Source organism: Giraffa tippelskirchi, chromosome 6, assembly GCF_054371585.1.
Source record: "Giraffa tippelskirchi isolate mGirTip1 chromosome 6, T2T-mGirTip1v1.2.pri, whole genome shotgun sequence".
Classification (NCBI taxonomy): domain Eukaryota; kingdom Metazoa; phylum Chordata; class Mammalia; order Artiodactyla; family Giraffidae; genus Giraffa; species Giraffa tippelskirchi.
In genome coordinates, this window is record NC_137280.1 from 20281973 (window position 1) to 20296929 (window position 14957).

The following is a 14957-nucleotide window of genomic DNA, read 5'->3' on the forward strand; positions in this document are numbered from 1 at the left end:
GTGGTGAATGGGAGAGAGAGAGAGGCTGAGACAGTAAATGCACATTTCTCTTTCAAGAAGATTGAAGTTTATTTATACGGAGAGTGACCTCAGGGCATGATTTATCTCTTCCTCAGTCTGAATATCCTCACAAAACATCCCAAATAAACATACAGTACAGGTAAAAAATTACAATTGCTCTGCAAATTTAGCCTGAAGGCTAGTCTCTTAGCTCCTGCATTTGCTGGTGAAGGTGAAAAACCTAGCAGAGAGGAGGAGAGGAAAGATTTGGGGGACGAGGAAGGGGCTCACTGATGGGAAGATGTCCTAGAAGGTGACATAAGACATTGGTTTCGGAGAGGAGAGTCATTTTGCCTCTAAGAAAGAATTAAAGGCGGTAATGTGGAAATATACAGATATTGATATCTGTTGCCAAGGGGCTGCAAATGTGTTTTGAGTGGATGGGGTGGAGGAGAAAATACTTCACATGGCCTTCATCTGCATTGTGAACCAAAAGACACAGTCTGGCTTAAATAAAAGGGATAGTAAGTAAGGAGTTAGAGATTTGAAGAGATCTGTGGAAATGTTGTAGGAAGGGAGACCACTTCCGGGGCCTGAGCGTGGGCTCTTTTCTAACTGTTGGAGGTGAATTGTCTGAGGACACACACACACGTACCGACAAAGTCAAAGACTTTATTGGGAGAAGTGGAGAGCAGCGAGGCAAGGAACCCAGGAGAACTGCTCTGCCATGCGACTTGCAGTCCCAGATTTTACGGTGATGGGATTACTTTCCAGGTTGTGTCTGGGCAATCATTCTGACTCAGGGTCCTTCCTGTTGGTGCACACATTGCTCAGCCAAGATGGATTCCAGCGAGGAGAATTCTGGGAAGTTGTTAGGACATATGGACTTGTGCCTCCTTTTGATCTTTCCTGAATTCTTCTGGTTGTTGGTGGTTAGTTAATTCTGCGTTCCTTACCAGGACCTCTTGTTGTACAATAACTCATGTAAATGGTTACTGTGGTGCCTGGTCAAGGTGGGTAGTTTTGGTGAGTGGTTCCCCTAACAGAAATATTGAACTTCTGTGATAAGGAGTGTGAACAGGAGCAGCCTGTGGATAGAGTACAGGAATTTTAAGCAGCATTATGGAGCACTGATGATAAAGCTGACTCAGGAGAAATAGTATATTAATTAAATTTAATTATAAGAGCTAACAGCTTTTCAACTCTTCCTATATACCAGACATCATGTGAGGTGCTTTATTTGAATTGCCTAATTTAATCAACTCAATCACCTATGGAAAGTATGAGGGGACTAAGACAAAGAGAGGGAGAGAACTTGCTTAAGTTCATGTACTTGGAAAGTGGAAGAGATGGGGCTTAATTCCAGGCCTGTCTGACCTCACAGTCAGAACCTCTACCAAACACTCTGGTTTTTGGCTGCTTTTCTCATCACATGCCCATGTGGGGTGTCCAAAGACAAGGGATGTGGGAAGCTCAGAGCTTGAGGTTTATAAGCTTCTCTTGGGTTGAGTTGTACAAAGAGCATTTGCATCCCAGCACCGACCTCCTTGAGCTTCCCCCATGGCTCAGTGGTAAAGAATCCGCCTGCAATGCAGGAGACACAGGAAATGGGGGTTCAATCCCTGGATTGGAAGATATGTGGAGAAGGAAATGGCAACCCACTGCGATATTCTTGCTGGGAAAATCCCATGGACAGAGGAGCCTGGCAGGCTACAGTCCATAGGGTCGCAAAGAGTCAGACTTGACTGAGCAACTGAGCACACACACTGACCTTCTAAGCATTGTGGCTTTGGGTAAGACGCTCAGCTTTTAGGAGCAATGAGATGACAGGCAGCAGAGATGAACCAACTGATTAAAGTCAGAGGGTATATTTGAAGGTGTATGGGATTTAGAGGTAGAGAGCCCAAATTTGAAATGAATCTGCCACTTTTCAGCTAGTGTAGGGCAAGAAATTTGAACTGTATACATAGCCTTTCTCTTTCTTCTCACTTTTGAATATGGGGCTGGAAATATGCTCTCGGCAGGAATATGGTAAAAATGAGAGCTATTTAAATAAAGCATTAGAAGTGTACCTGGTGTACAGTAGATGTTTAAATCTTAGTTCTTGCATTGTAGCCTTGTCACAACTAAGTAGATGGGGGAGAGCCACTCTGCCCTTGTTATCAAAAGGTGTGTGTAGGGGGATCTGGCTAATAAAAGCCAATAAACAAGCCAAGTTGGTGGAAAGGAAAGTGTGCTTTATTTCAGATCTGGCAACTGCAGGGGTAGGATGGCAGACATCTGTCCAAAGGTCGACTTTCTGTACCCCAACAAGCAGCGGGTGAGAGCTTTTACAGACAGAGTTGAGAGGGCAGGGTTACATGCAGAAACAGCACAGTCATCTCTAACAGTCATCCTCAAACTAGTCATCAGTGGTCTGACCAGCATCATCTTGATTGCTTTAGGTACAGTTGATCTTCAGCTCCAGGGTCCATTTGTTCCCATTTCTTTGTAGTTAATTCTTGGAATTGTGGCAGCTCATGTCCTGGGTACAGTCCAGTCATCGTGTAGTTAACTTCTCCACCTGGTGTTTTGATACCTATGAGACAGCTCACAGGATATGGCTCAGAATATTACCTACAGCCCTTGAGAAAGACCTAAATGTCCTTGGCTATGTTTAATGACTACATTATTATTGTTTAGTCTCCTTTGACTGTTTTCCTTTGTTTCAACATTTCTCACTTCTCTGATTAAACTTATTCTTTGACCAAAGCTTTCTACAGACAAAAGGCAAGCAGAGGACATGGGAGGTGGGTGTGGGCAGGGACCATAGGGTCCGGTTCTGTTTTACCCTTGGTCTTTACTAAGATAAACCAGTCTAGCTGTGCTTTCCTATCTTCTCTCCTAGTTGTAGGTAGACCAGTATTACAAACTGGGAGTGATTTTTGCTCCCCAGGGGAATTTGGTTCCATCTACAGCATTTTTGGATATCACAAAGGGAAGGGAAATGCTGGAATCTAGTAGGTGAAGGTCAGGGATGCTAGGAGACATTCTCCAGTACACAGGACAGTTCGCAGGAACAAAGAATGATCTGGCCACTCTGCTGATGTTGAAAAAGCCTGCCAAAGAGGAAAACACTGCTCAAATGAGGCCAGGAGGAAAAAATGGTGAGACCGAGAGGAACAAGAGGATATTTTCTGCCTTTGGACCTGTGACCCTGGTTCATCAAGTAGAGCTTTAAAAGCTCTGTCAGTGGAATATAAACAGACTAAATCAACCAGCATAGCAAATGGCCTTGGGAATACTGCTGCCTTTTCCTTTTTTCTCTTCTAGTTCTGACGAGAGTGGCTTGATTTGGAAAGCTTGCTGCCACTTCTCTTTGTTGGGAGGGAGCATTGCCTGAGGACTCAGTGGTCAGCACTGCTGGGTGCACAATCAAGCCTGTGACCACTTTCTCTGAACTGAAAATTGGGTTACCTGATGAGTCAAGTGTGAGCGTAGCAGTGGGGACAAGGGGACAGGATTTGTATAACTGGGGCAGCCTGGAGCTCCCAGGCTGTGTCCTTGGAAGAGTGAGGACAGAAGGAGCCCTGGTCAAGGAGCTGGGAGATCCAGCTACAACCTCCACTCCCCTGATTACCGGCTCTCTGATCCTAAGACATCCCTAAGCTTCTCTGAGCCTCAGTTTCTTCATTTGTAAAATTAGATTCATGGTACTTGGGCTTTCCTGGTGGCTCAATGATAAAGAATCCATCTGCCAATGTAGGAGATGAGGGTTCAATCCCTGGGTCAGGAAGTTTCCCCTGGAGCAGGAAATGGCAACCACTCCATATTCTTGGCTGGGAAATATCATGGACAGAGGGGCCTGGCAGGCTACAGTCTATGGGGTCCCAAAGAATCGGACATGACTGAGTGACTAAATAACAAAATGATATTTACCTTGATGTGTAGATGAATGCCTGGATGCATTTGTAAGTGCTTTGGGAATCAACTAGTCCAATCAATTAACATTATTACTTTAGGATGTTTAAATAAACAGTAGTAGTGACATATATGAGGTGTGAATATAGAATAATAACACTGTAATTTTTACATAAAAATATATGCAAATGTAACCAGACTCTGGGTACTCAACCAAATATAAGCTTCTTAGGGGCAGAATCCTTGGCTGCTTTGTTCAATTCCTGGCACGTACTTCAAAAGAAAACCACTTGGACTATGTTGCAGTCTATGTTTTTTCTTTGCAGATGTAAAGCATATGCAAAATAGCCGAGCTTTCCAATTAGTTGGCTCTCGGAATAAAGATAGAAAGTGATACATGTAGGTGAAAATTATTATATGATTGTCAGCAATTTTGATTAAATACACTTTGGGTCAGTTTTTGAAAACAGAAAGTTCTGTCCTTGATTAAAATAAATTTGAAAAACAACACCTCCTCCCTAACAGAATGTTCCTGGCATTTTTCCCCTTCTTTTGTGGTTTATCTCAGGATAGAAAACTTTTGAGAAGGCCCTGTCATTCATTTATGGTTTAGCTCTTAGGAGTGAACATTTTTAGAAATGTAAGATTTCTGGGTCACAATTGACTGTGTTTCTTGGCACTTAGTCTAAGTTTTATTGTTTTTACACAGTAGGCATTTACTGAATAATTGTTGGAGGAAAAGATGAGGAAGATATGAGGTCATACATGCAAAGTGTTTATCAGAATTCCTGGATCACAGTAGTTGCTCAATAAAAGACAGCTGCTTGGATTTGTAAATGAAGAGATGTCCTGAGTGAGAGTTTTAAAAGGAATGTGCTCTGCATTCTGAAGAAGACACTGAAGAGAAGTATTCTAGGGGCTCAATAGCCTTTGGCCTCTTGGTAAAAGAAAGAGACCAGAAATCGCCTTGTTTATTTTTACACTGAACCCAGACATGATGCCAAAATTGTGGCGTAAAATGACGGAAGTGAGGACAAAGGTCATATGTCAAGGGTGGCTGAGTAAAAATCCTTCCTAATAGCATAATGGAGCTGACATACCAGCCCTACTCTGTTGACCTCCTGACCTGTGCTTGTGTGATTTGGATAAACCGCTGGATGTTGGATTTGTCATTTTGTGCAGCCAGCCAGAGTCCTAACGATCCAGCCCACACTAGACTCAGCAGGTCCATCTGCACACAGATCCCACCACCCACAACATGGCATCTCAAGATGGAAAAGCAAAGACATCCCCCTGTGTCTCCTTCACACTTGTCTTCAATTTTATTTTTTGGTAAGTTTCAAGTTATGCTTTTATTGATGTTACACACAGGGTTATGATTTCTTGAGTTTCTTCTAGCTCTCGTCTCATATTCCCCATGCTGTTCTCCAGGATGACTCAATGAAGAGGAAAGTGGTGTCTACATCCAAGTCCCGTTCATCTCGGACGTTTGGGCCCTTCAGGGCCACATACATTCCTGGGGAAGCTGCCCTCTGAGCACCAAGGAAGTAGGCGGGGAGGTCAGCTCTGCCTACAAGTGCAGACGTGATCCAGTCTAGGGGTCCCTCGCAGGTGCATCAAAGGCTCGTTGAGGGAGGTGGGATTGTGGGAGCCTCAGAAGGTCCATCCTCTTCTCCCACTAGGATTTCTCCATTTTGATCTGTATACTATCGTGTCCATTAGAAAAAGGATCCTGTGACTAAACTCCTGATATACAGATCAGTAACATGAGGAAGAGAGAGGTTAATCTAACACATACGTACACTTACGGTTACCAAGAAGGTTAGCAGTGGGTGGGATGAGGGATAAATTAGGAGAGTGGGAATAATGTATACAACACTACTATATAAAGAATATTAATAGATAACTCAGACCTTCTGTATAGCCCAAGGAACTATAGTTTGTATCTTGTAATAATCTATAATGGAAAAGTAACTAAAAAAAGAATATATATGTGTGTGTGCATGCATGCTAAGTTGCTTCAGTCGTGTCCAACTCTTTGCGACCCTGTGGACTGTAGCCCACCAGGCTCCTTTGTCCATGAGGTTCTCTAGGCAAGCATACTGGACTGGGCTGCCATGCTCTTCTCCAATATATATGCTTATATACACACATATGTGTGTGTGTGTGTGTGTGTGTGTGTGTGTGTGTATTACCGAATCACTTTGCTGTTCGCCTGAAACCAACACAACACTGTAAATTAACTATACTTCAATAAAATTTTTTTCAAAATGAAAGAGAGAAACAAGGATAGCAATGTGTGTGTGTGTGTGTGTGTGTGTGTGTGTGTGTGTTGGATGGTAGGTTATGTGACAGAAATGGTGGATGGTGACTCTAGCATCCAATGCCAAGGTGAGGAGCTGTATTAGAAGCCGAAAACCTCAGTCATCTCCTTCTTCCATCTGTTTTCTGTCAACAGCAGACTCTCTGAAGTCCTGGTCTTCCCTTTGGAAAGCAGACCCTGAGGCAACTGGCTTGTGTTTCTGCATTTACTCATGGGGGAGGACTCCAGAGAACAGAGGTGGGGACTGCGGAGGGTGGAGGGGGAGGGCGGGGGCACCATCCCGAGCTGCGGTCTCAAGTGGGTCACAGCTGGGAGGGACTGGCACTCTGCTTGATTTCACTGGCGCCTCTGGAGGAGCCACTGGAATGCACCTCAGGACTGTCTGGTGAAGGACACAGGCAGGTGGCATTGCCCACCAGTCCTGGCACTTTGGGGGTGCCTGTGCTGGGCAGAGTCCCGCAGGGCCGCTCCGCCGAGTGGACAAGCTCCCGGTGCAGCTGAGGTGGGATGTTAACCACTGACCACGCAGCCAGGGCCAGAGTCAGAGGTGGGCAAGAGGGTGTGAAATGGTGTGAGGTGGGGATGAGAGGTGTCAGGACCTGGGACTCAGGTGAGGCGCTTCCTCCAGAATGAAGCAAGTTTGACAAACACAGACCCGATGTCGTTTCTCGTGGGATCCATTTATGATCTCTAAATAGGAGATTTATATGAAGTAGTCGACAGAGGATGAGATGGTTGGATGGCATCACTGACTCAATGGACATGAGTTTGGGTAAACTCCCAGAGTTGGTGCTGCACAGGGAGGCCCAGCGGGCTGCGGTTCATGGGGTCGCAAAGAGTCTGAGTGACTGAACTGAACTGAAGTGTTAGCCACTCAGTCTTCTCTGACTCTTTGCATCCCCATGGACTGTAGTCCACCAGGCTCCTCTGTCCACGGGATTCTTCAGGCAAGAATATTGGGGTGGGTTTTCATCCCAACTCCAGGGGATCTCCCCGACCCAGGAATCGAACTAGGGTCTCCTGCATTGCAGGCATATTCTTTACCATCTGGGCCACCAGGGAAGCCCCCTATATGAAATAGGACAGGTATAAACTCCAGAGAACATGCAACACTGGAAAATAATTTTTAAATTCTCACGAAGTGTACACTAGACAAAATTGACCATCTTAACTTAAAATTTTGCAATTCAATGAAATTAAACATAGTCACCATGTGGAGCATTAAACATAGTCACCATGTGGAGCCACCGCAAAAGGAAACCCTGAAGCTATTAATAAGCAGTCATTGGCTTTCTCACCCCCACACCTCCAGTCCCTAAAACCCGAATCTGCTTTCTGTCTCTACCGATCTGCTTTCTCTAGATCTTTCACAGAATCGGAATCATACGACATGTGACCTTTGTGTCTGTCTTCTTTCACTTAGCATAGTGTTTTCAAGGTTGAAAAACGTATTTTGAAAGGAGCATTTTTGTTGCATCCACCAGTAATTTCGTTGTTTGGCGGTGGAAGGCAAGGTCTCCGCTGCTGTCACTGCTTGCAGAACAGCGGCCCCTGGTGGACTCCAGAAGAAGTTCGCTTGTCCACCGGCAGACAAGCAGCGAGGCAATGAAGGTGAGAGGGCTCATTTAAAAAGCCAGCGGCGGGTAAAGAAAAACAAATTTAGCTTGTCCCCACTACTGAAGTCTTACTAAAACAAGACTGCAGGGGGAAACTACCCGTCAAACTGGTGTTAGTAATGCGTGGTCATCAAGCTCTGTATTACTGGGAATCTGTAGGGTCGAGATAAGTGTGTGGGATCATTTGCATTGTTTGTTGATTATTCCGAAAGGATTGGATGTCCTTGTAAGTTAGCTCCAATAAAACAGCAGCTGCCTTTGGAGAAATACATACTTGAAGTTATGTTAAATGCCCATAAATTAAACCTAAACACTGTTGTGCTATTACTTTGGTTATTAGTAGCAATCAAGTGTTTAAGTGCTGAAAATTGCCCCATCAAAATTCAAGTCCATAGCAGCCAAGATAATAAAGAAGAAACATTCTCATGTTGATGAGGCCATATTTGAACCTTGTCCTCCCCCAGTGAGACAGGCTAAGTTGTTAAATAGATCTTTGGCCGAGTATTTGTTCCCATTATTTGGCTCCTCTTCAGTTCTGGCATTTTCCTAGGCCCATTTTCTTCTCCAGAGGTATTAATAATATGGACCCATGGCAATAGCAGAGAGACATCTAAAGGGAACTTTTGTAGAGAGCAGGTGGAAAGCTGGATTTCACTAATCCTAATAAGAGCCTCCTTATGCATTGCTTTTGTGGCTCCTGAACGTCTTCTTAATTATATTAAATGTCTGTTCTTCCTCTGTGGGGAGATATATTTATATCTCTGTATCCCTGTCTATCTATCTATCCATCTATCTGTCATATTTTCCAAAGCCCAGAAGAGCGCCTTGCGCATTGTGCGTGCCTGCTCAGTCGCTTCAGTCCTGTCCGACCCCATGGACCGTACCCTGCCAAACTCCTCTGTCCTGGGATTCTCCAGGTAAGAACACCAGAGTGGGGTGCCCAGCCCTCCTCCAGAGGATCTTCCTGACTCAGTGATGGAAACCGCATTTCCTGTATCTCCTTCCCTACAGGCAGATTCTTTACCGCTGCTCCGACAAGGAAACCCAGCACATAGTGGGTCCTCAATAAATATTTTTGGATTTATCTCCTAATTGAAAAGCATTCTGGAGACATGATTTCTAGTTTTAACTTGGTATCTTGTGTTTTGACTTCTATTAAAAATTTCTTATGAGAATAAAGATGAGATAGTTTCCTTTAAAACAGTACTTTTAAATAGGAAGTTTTCTTTTTTAACCCTTTTTAAATTGAAGTACAATTAACTTACAATGTAGTGTTAGTTTCAGGTATACAGCAAAGTGATTCAGTTATACAGATACAGATTCTTTTTCCATTATATATTATTACAAGATATTGAATATTGTTCCCTGTGCTGTACAATAGCAATAGATCCTTATTGTTTATCTATTTTATATATAATAATGTGTATCCATTATTCCCAAGCTCCTAATTTATCTCTCCCCAGCCACTATCTCCTGCTTACTAATAAGTAGTAAGTTTCTGTAAAGTTACTTATTAAAATGAATGGTAGTAATTAGCTTTCTGCCATCTTCGGTTTGGTTCAGTGTAATTGATTACGTGCCTATTGCATGCAAGATACTAGTGTGAACATTGCCCAAGTACCCCGGAAAAGTTAGGCACAGCCCCTGTTTCAAAAGAGATTTACAAGATTCGATAAAAGAAGAAGTGTGTGGATGGTCAGTCTCTCAGTTGTGTCCAACTCTTTGCGACGCTATGTGCTATAGCCCACTAGGCTCCTCTGTCAGATTCTCCAGGCAAGAATATGGAGTGGGTTGCCATGCCCTCCTTCAGGGGATCTTCCTAACCCAGGTATGGAACCCATGTCTCCTCCCTTGCAGGTGAATTCTTTATCACTGCACCACCTGGGAAGCCAAAGGAGAAGAGAACAAGACAAATATGCAAATAAGCATGTCAGGCAAGATCTTCAAGCTACTTAACTATTGGTGTGACATAGGCCACTAACAGTGAGAACAGAAGGCAGCTGGTAAAGCTGAACATCAGTCCTAAGGAGAGGTAAAGTCGGCTCTACAATTATGCCTTCAATGAAAAGGAGAATAAGGAACAATGTAATAGTGCTATTCAGACTTTCCCACTGAATTACACATAACAGCAAATAAGAGTTTAACAAAAGGTCCACTGATCTGGGCCTGAGTGGCCTCAAAGGGCCTACTATGATTTTGAAATTATTTTGAAGTCCTGGGCTTTGCCCCAAACATCATGTACATCTTGCACTCTATTATCACAGTGTACCTCGCTACCTTTTTAAAATAAAAATACCCTGTACCGCTGCTCAAAACCTGAACATAACTGATGTTCCAGGCAGCCTCGATGAAGGCGAATTTATTTAGGCACCCTAGGGCATGCTTCCTTGTCCCATGGAAGATGTACCCAGTTGAGATGCTGGAGACCTCAATGGAAAAAACATGGAGTAAATAATTCAGTCAGAGGTGGATTTTGTGCTAAAGGATCTGATTCTCTTTTGGGTCTACACACTCTCTGTATGAAAGGCAGCATGTCTTCATTTTGTTTGGTTTTTTTCTTCCAGTCTTATTGAGATACACTTGCTGTGTAGGTTTCAGGTGTACAGCATAAAGATTTGACTTATGTGCATCATGAAATGATTATCCCACTAAGTTTAGTGAATATCTGTGATCTCATATAGATATAAAATTAAAGAAATAGAAAAAAATAATTTTTTTCTTGAGATGAGAGCTCAAGGTTTACCCTCTTAACAACTTTTATAAATCACACGCGTGCATTCTCAGTCACTAAGTCATGTCCGACCTTGCGACCCCATGAACTGTAGCCCTGCAGGCTTCCCTGTCCATGGGATTCTCCAGACAAGAATACTGGAGTCAGTTGCCATTTCCTCCTCCAGGGGATCTTTCCAATCCGCGGTTCAAACCTGCATCTCCTGCATTGGCAGGCAGATTCTTTACCAACAGAGCAGTGTTAGTTATATTTATCATGTTGTACATGACATCTCTAGTACTAATTATTTTATAACTGGGAGTTTATACCTTTTGACTGCCTTCATCCAATTCCCCCCCATCTTCCACCTCTGATAACCATAAATCTGATTTCTTTTTCTATGAGTTTGTTTGTTGAAGTATAATTGACCTACAACATTATGTTAGTCCCTGGTGCACCACATAGAACATTTCAAAACAATCACCATGATGAATCTAGTTACCATCTATTATTGTACAGAGATATTCCATTATTATTGACTGTATTCCCTGTATTGTGCCTTTCATCCCCGTGACTCATTTTTGTAACTGTAAGTTTTTACCTCTTAATGAGAGACATTTACTTTAATTTATTCCAAGCTTAGAAGACTGGGAATTTTGTCATTTCATTGTGGAATTTGAAACGAAGTCTTCAGTTTTTCTGTTTCTAGACTCGTTTTTCTCAATTTTCTAGGACAGCTGCATATTAAATACCTTACACAGAGGTATTGTGCTGTAATAAGAACCAAACCAAAACAAAGCAAACTTATTGAGTAGCAATCCTTCAATAACCACCCCCCCCTTCCCTTGGATGAAGAAATAAAGGACCAAAAAATTCGTAGAAGCAGAACTAGAACATCAACTGATCTAAGGACTTGGAATTCAAATCCGGTGCTTTCTCTCATCATTACCTCATCATTGAGTTCTCTTCAAACTCAAATTGGGAATATAAACCTTTATTTAGAAAGTTGTTCTTAGGTAAAAAAGAAGGTTGTTTAACAGAGACTCCTGTAAATAATGATGCCCTTAGAAGCTTCCCAAACTCCCAGGGTGATTCCCCAGGCTCAGGAGGGTGAGCAGGCTCAGAGGTTTGATGAACAAACACTCTCCCTCCCCCCATGACAACCTTTCTCCGAGATCCCTGGTGATATTCTGATGACCAACTTCAATTTGCTTTTCCTCAAACTCACCTCTCTCAACTTCTCTGCAGCGTTTGGACATCAGGGACTGTTTCCTCCAATATGACAACAATTTTTTTTTCTTGGATTTTTATGAAAATACTCTTCTTTCATTTTCTTCTAGTTTCTGCTGTCACCATTTTGATTTTTAACAGTTCTGACTCCTTTGTTATTTATCTCTGTAGCCCGCCAGGTTCCTCTGTCCATGGAATTCTCCAGGCAAGAATACTGGAGTGGGTTGCCATTGCCTTCTCCAGGGGATCTTCCTGACCAAGAGATCAAACCTGTATCTCCTTGTCTCCTGCATTGCAGGCGGATTCTTTACCCGCTGAGCCATGGGGAAAGCGCCCATTTATCTCTGGGTGACTGCTGATGTGTGATGCTGAGCAAAAGCCTGCAGAGATAATGTTGCAGCCCTAGCCACTGCCTGAGCTCTAACTCTGCATCCCTCAGCTCAGAAGATCTCTGCCTGGATATCTCCCTGTCACTTCAAGCTGACAAGTCCTGTCATCTTTCCCAGACCCACCTCACCTCCCAATTTGCCCATTTCTGCCAATGTCCCTACCTTTCATCCTCACAGTCAGTCTGGCTCAAAACTTTGGAATCATCATTCCCTCTTCCTTTTTGTTTGTGCCTATATCCACCCAGTTACCAATGCTTATCGGGTAAATGCTTAGTATTAAGTCATTGACGTGTGTGCATGTCTGCTAAGTCACTTTAGTCGTGTCCTACTTTTTGCGAGCCCATGGACTGTAGCCCACCAGACTCCTCTGTCCATGGGGCTTCTCCAGGAAAGAAAACTGGAGTGAGTTGCCATGTCCTCTTCTAGGGGATCTTCCCGACCCAGGGCTTGAACCCATGTCTCTTATTTCTCCTGCACTGGCAGGCGGGTTCTTTACCACTAGTGCTACCTGGGAAACCCCAGGTCATTGAATTCTGAAAGAATCAGCATCTTGGTTTCACTTAGTATTAATCTTGGTGATCTTCTCTTTTTCCTGTCCACACTTTCTGACCTAAGACAGACTAGGGGGAATTGGATTCCAGGGGTAGGGGGTGGCAGGAATTAGGATTTCAATGTAAGAATGAAAAATATTTAGCTTTCAGTTCTTTTGACATCCAAACTATATTTTTGAGAATCAAAAGAGAAAGTCTTAGGGCAGGTAGGACTTTCTGTTTATGCAATGATAAAGATTAGAAAGAGACTTGAAAGAGAGTTAGAGGGCGAAGATCACGGGGATTAGGTGGGGAGAGAACTGGGAAGCTCTTTAAGGGGCTTGTGTAACAAGGTGGGAAAATGGCAAGTGCCAAGGAGTTGGCTCCTCCCCTACCATCCACTCAGCCCGCTGTATTCCTCATAGTCCTTGGAGGAGGTTGGTCCACCCATGCATTTCATCTCATCCATGAATTATCCCCAGGGCACAGAGTCGGACACGACTGAAACGACTTAGCAGCAGCAGCTGTAGCAGCTCAGCTGGTAAAGAATCTGCTAGCAATGCAGGAGACTCCGGTTCAATTCTTGGGTCAGGAAGTTCCCCTGGAGAATGGATAGGCTATACACTCCTGTATTTTTGGGTTTCCCTGGAGGCTCAGACGGTAAAGAATTGGCCTGCAATGCAGGAGACCTGAGTTTGATCCCTGGGTTGGGAAGATCCCCTGGAGGAGGGCATGGCAACCCACTCCAGTGTTCTTGCCTGGAGAATCCCCATGGACACAGGAGCCTGGCGGACTGCTGTTCATGGGCGGACTGCTGTTCATGGGATGGCAAAGAGTCAGACATGACTGAGCGACAAAGCACAGCAATGCACTATCCCATGAAGTTCCTACCCTGCATGTTACCTTCTACCCCCAACTCAGCGGAGCAGCAGCGGTAGTGTGGGAGTGTCCAGCAATAACCAGCACTGAGGCTGCAAAGAGCAGAGAGCTTTCTTTATTTGGGGCCTTAGGAATTGTAATTCAGGAGACACACATCCGGGTAAAATCTAGTGTTCCGGGGAAGAGAAAGAATCAGGGGCTTGTAAAGGCAAATGTCACAAGGTTGCTAAAGCTGTCTGGCAGGAATACTGATTAGCTCCAACACAAGAAAGGAAATGGTCGTCCCAAAGGGACAAGCAGTCACTAATTTTTAATGGTCCGATAAGTACCTTGAGTTTCCAGAACGCTGGGCAGATGTTCTGGATGACCGTCTTAAGACAATAAGTGGTCACAATTCAGATTCTATCCAGGCGGAGATGTGCATAAGCCACACTTCCTTAATGTCCATCTGGTTCCTTTTGTGAGAGCTCTTAGCAATACTGACTCCATTTTGATTTTCCTTTCGCAGAGGAGAGAGCCCAGCGTCTGGACTGGGACAAGACTCTCATGACAAATGGCTTAGTGACTGGTATCTGCCAGAGCAACGTTTTGTAGCATCATCGTGACAGGCTGATGTGGAAGTGGAATCCAGCTCATTTTTCCTCTCGGCAGGGTTTGCATAGGCTGGAGAGTGTTTGGAGATATCGTCTTCCTCTGAGCAGCCCTGAGGTCCAGTCACTTTTTAGTGAGGAACAGGGGACCCAGGCAGGAGGGTGTGAAAAACCACCAGGGAGACGATTTTATTTAAGATATCACAATGGAGAAAATGTTCACTAGTGAGGACCATCTGAAAGAAAAGGAAGAAAACCTGGAATTTTAGAGAAAAGCAAATAAACAATGTCGACCTAAAAAAATGCACAATGTGAGAGTTGTGAGTTAAGTTTTATTTGGGGTGAAATGAGGACTGCAGCCCAGGAAACAACACCTCAGACAGCTCTGGGAAACTGCTCCAAAGAGGCAGAGGGGAATGGTCAGTATATATGTGATTTCTGGTGAAGGGGCATATATGCAATCAAGCACACGTTTTCCCAAAAGGTTTCTACTAGTCTCATGAAATCTTAACTAGTCACGACAGTCGTTACCCTGAAGGATTTTAGTGCTTTTCTAGAGGAGATACAAGAATTGGGCTCATAAAATCAGCTCCTGAGGTATCAAACTATCTGAAGACCTGTCCTGCCATTTTCCTGGAGCAGAAAGTGCCTCATTTCTGCTCTCCACTCTGAACTCCTTCAGGGGGTTTTGAAGGTCAGCAGCTGCAGCAGCATGTGACTTAATTCTTGTAGAGGTATAGATGGCAAGTGCCCATGGAAGGTTACAATTTGTAGTTGACAACAAAGTGTC

General features: G+C 43.9%; 1 long non-coding RNA gene across 1 annotated transcript; it reads left to right on the forward strand.

Annotated features, from left to right (window-relative positions):
- The first annotated feature begins 1457 nt into the window (after positions 1-1457).
- Positions 1458-14482, forward strand: LOC145510608 (uncharacterized). Its single transcript, XR_014057140.1, has 7 exons — positions 1458-3950; positions 5083-5232; positions 6359-6460; positions 7708-7834; positions 8651-8756; positions 9697-9871; positions 14086-14482. It is a non-coding gene; the product is annotated as an uncharacterized LOC145510608 (long non-coding RNA).
- Positions 14483-14957: the final 475 nt, after the last annotated feature.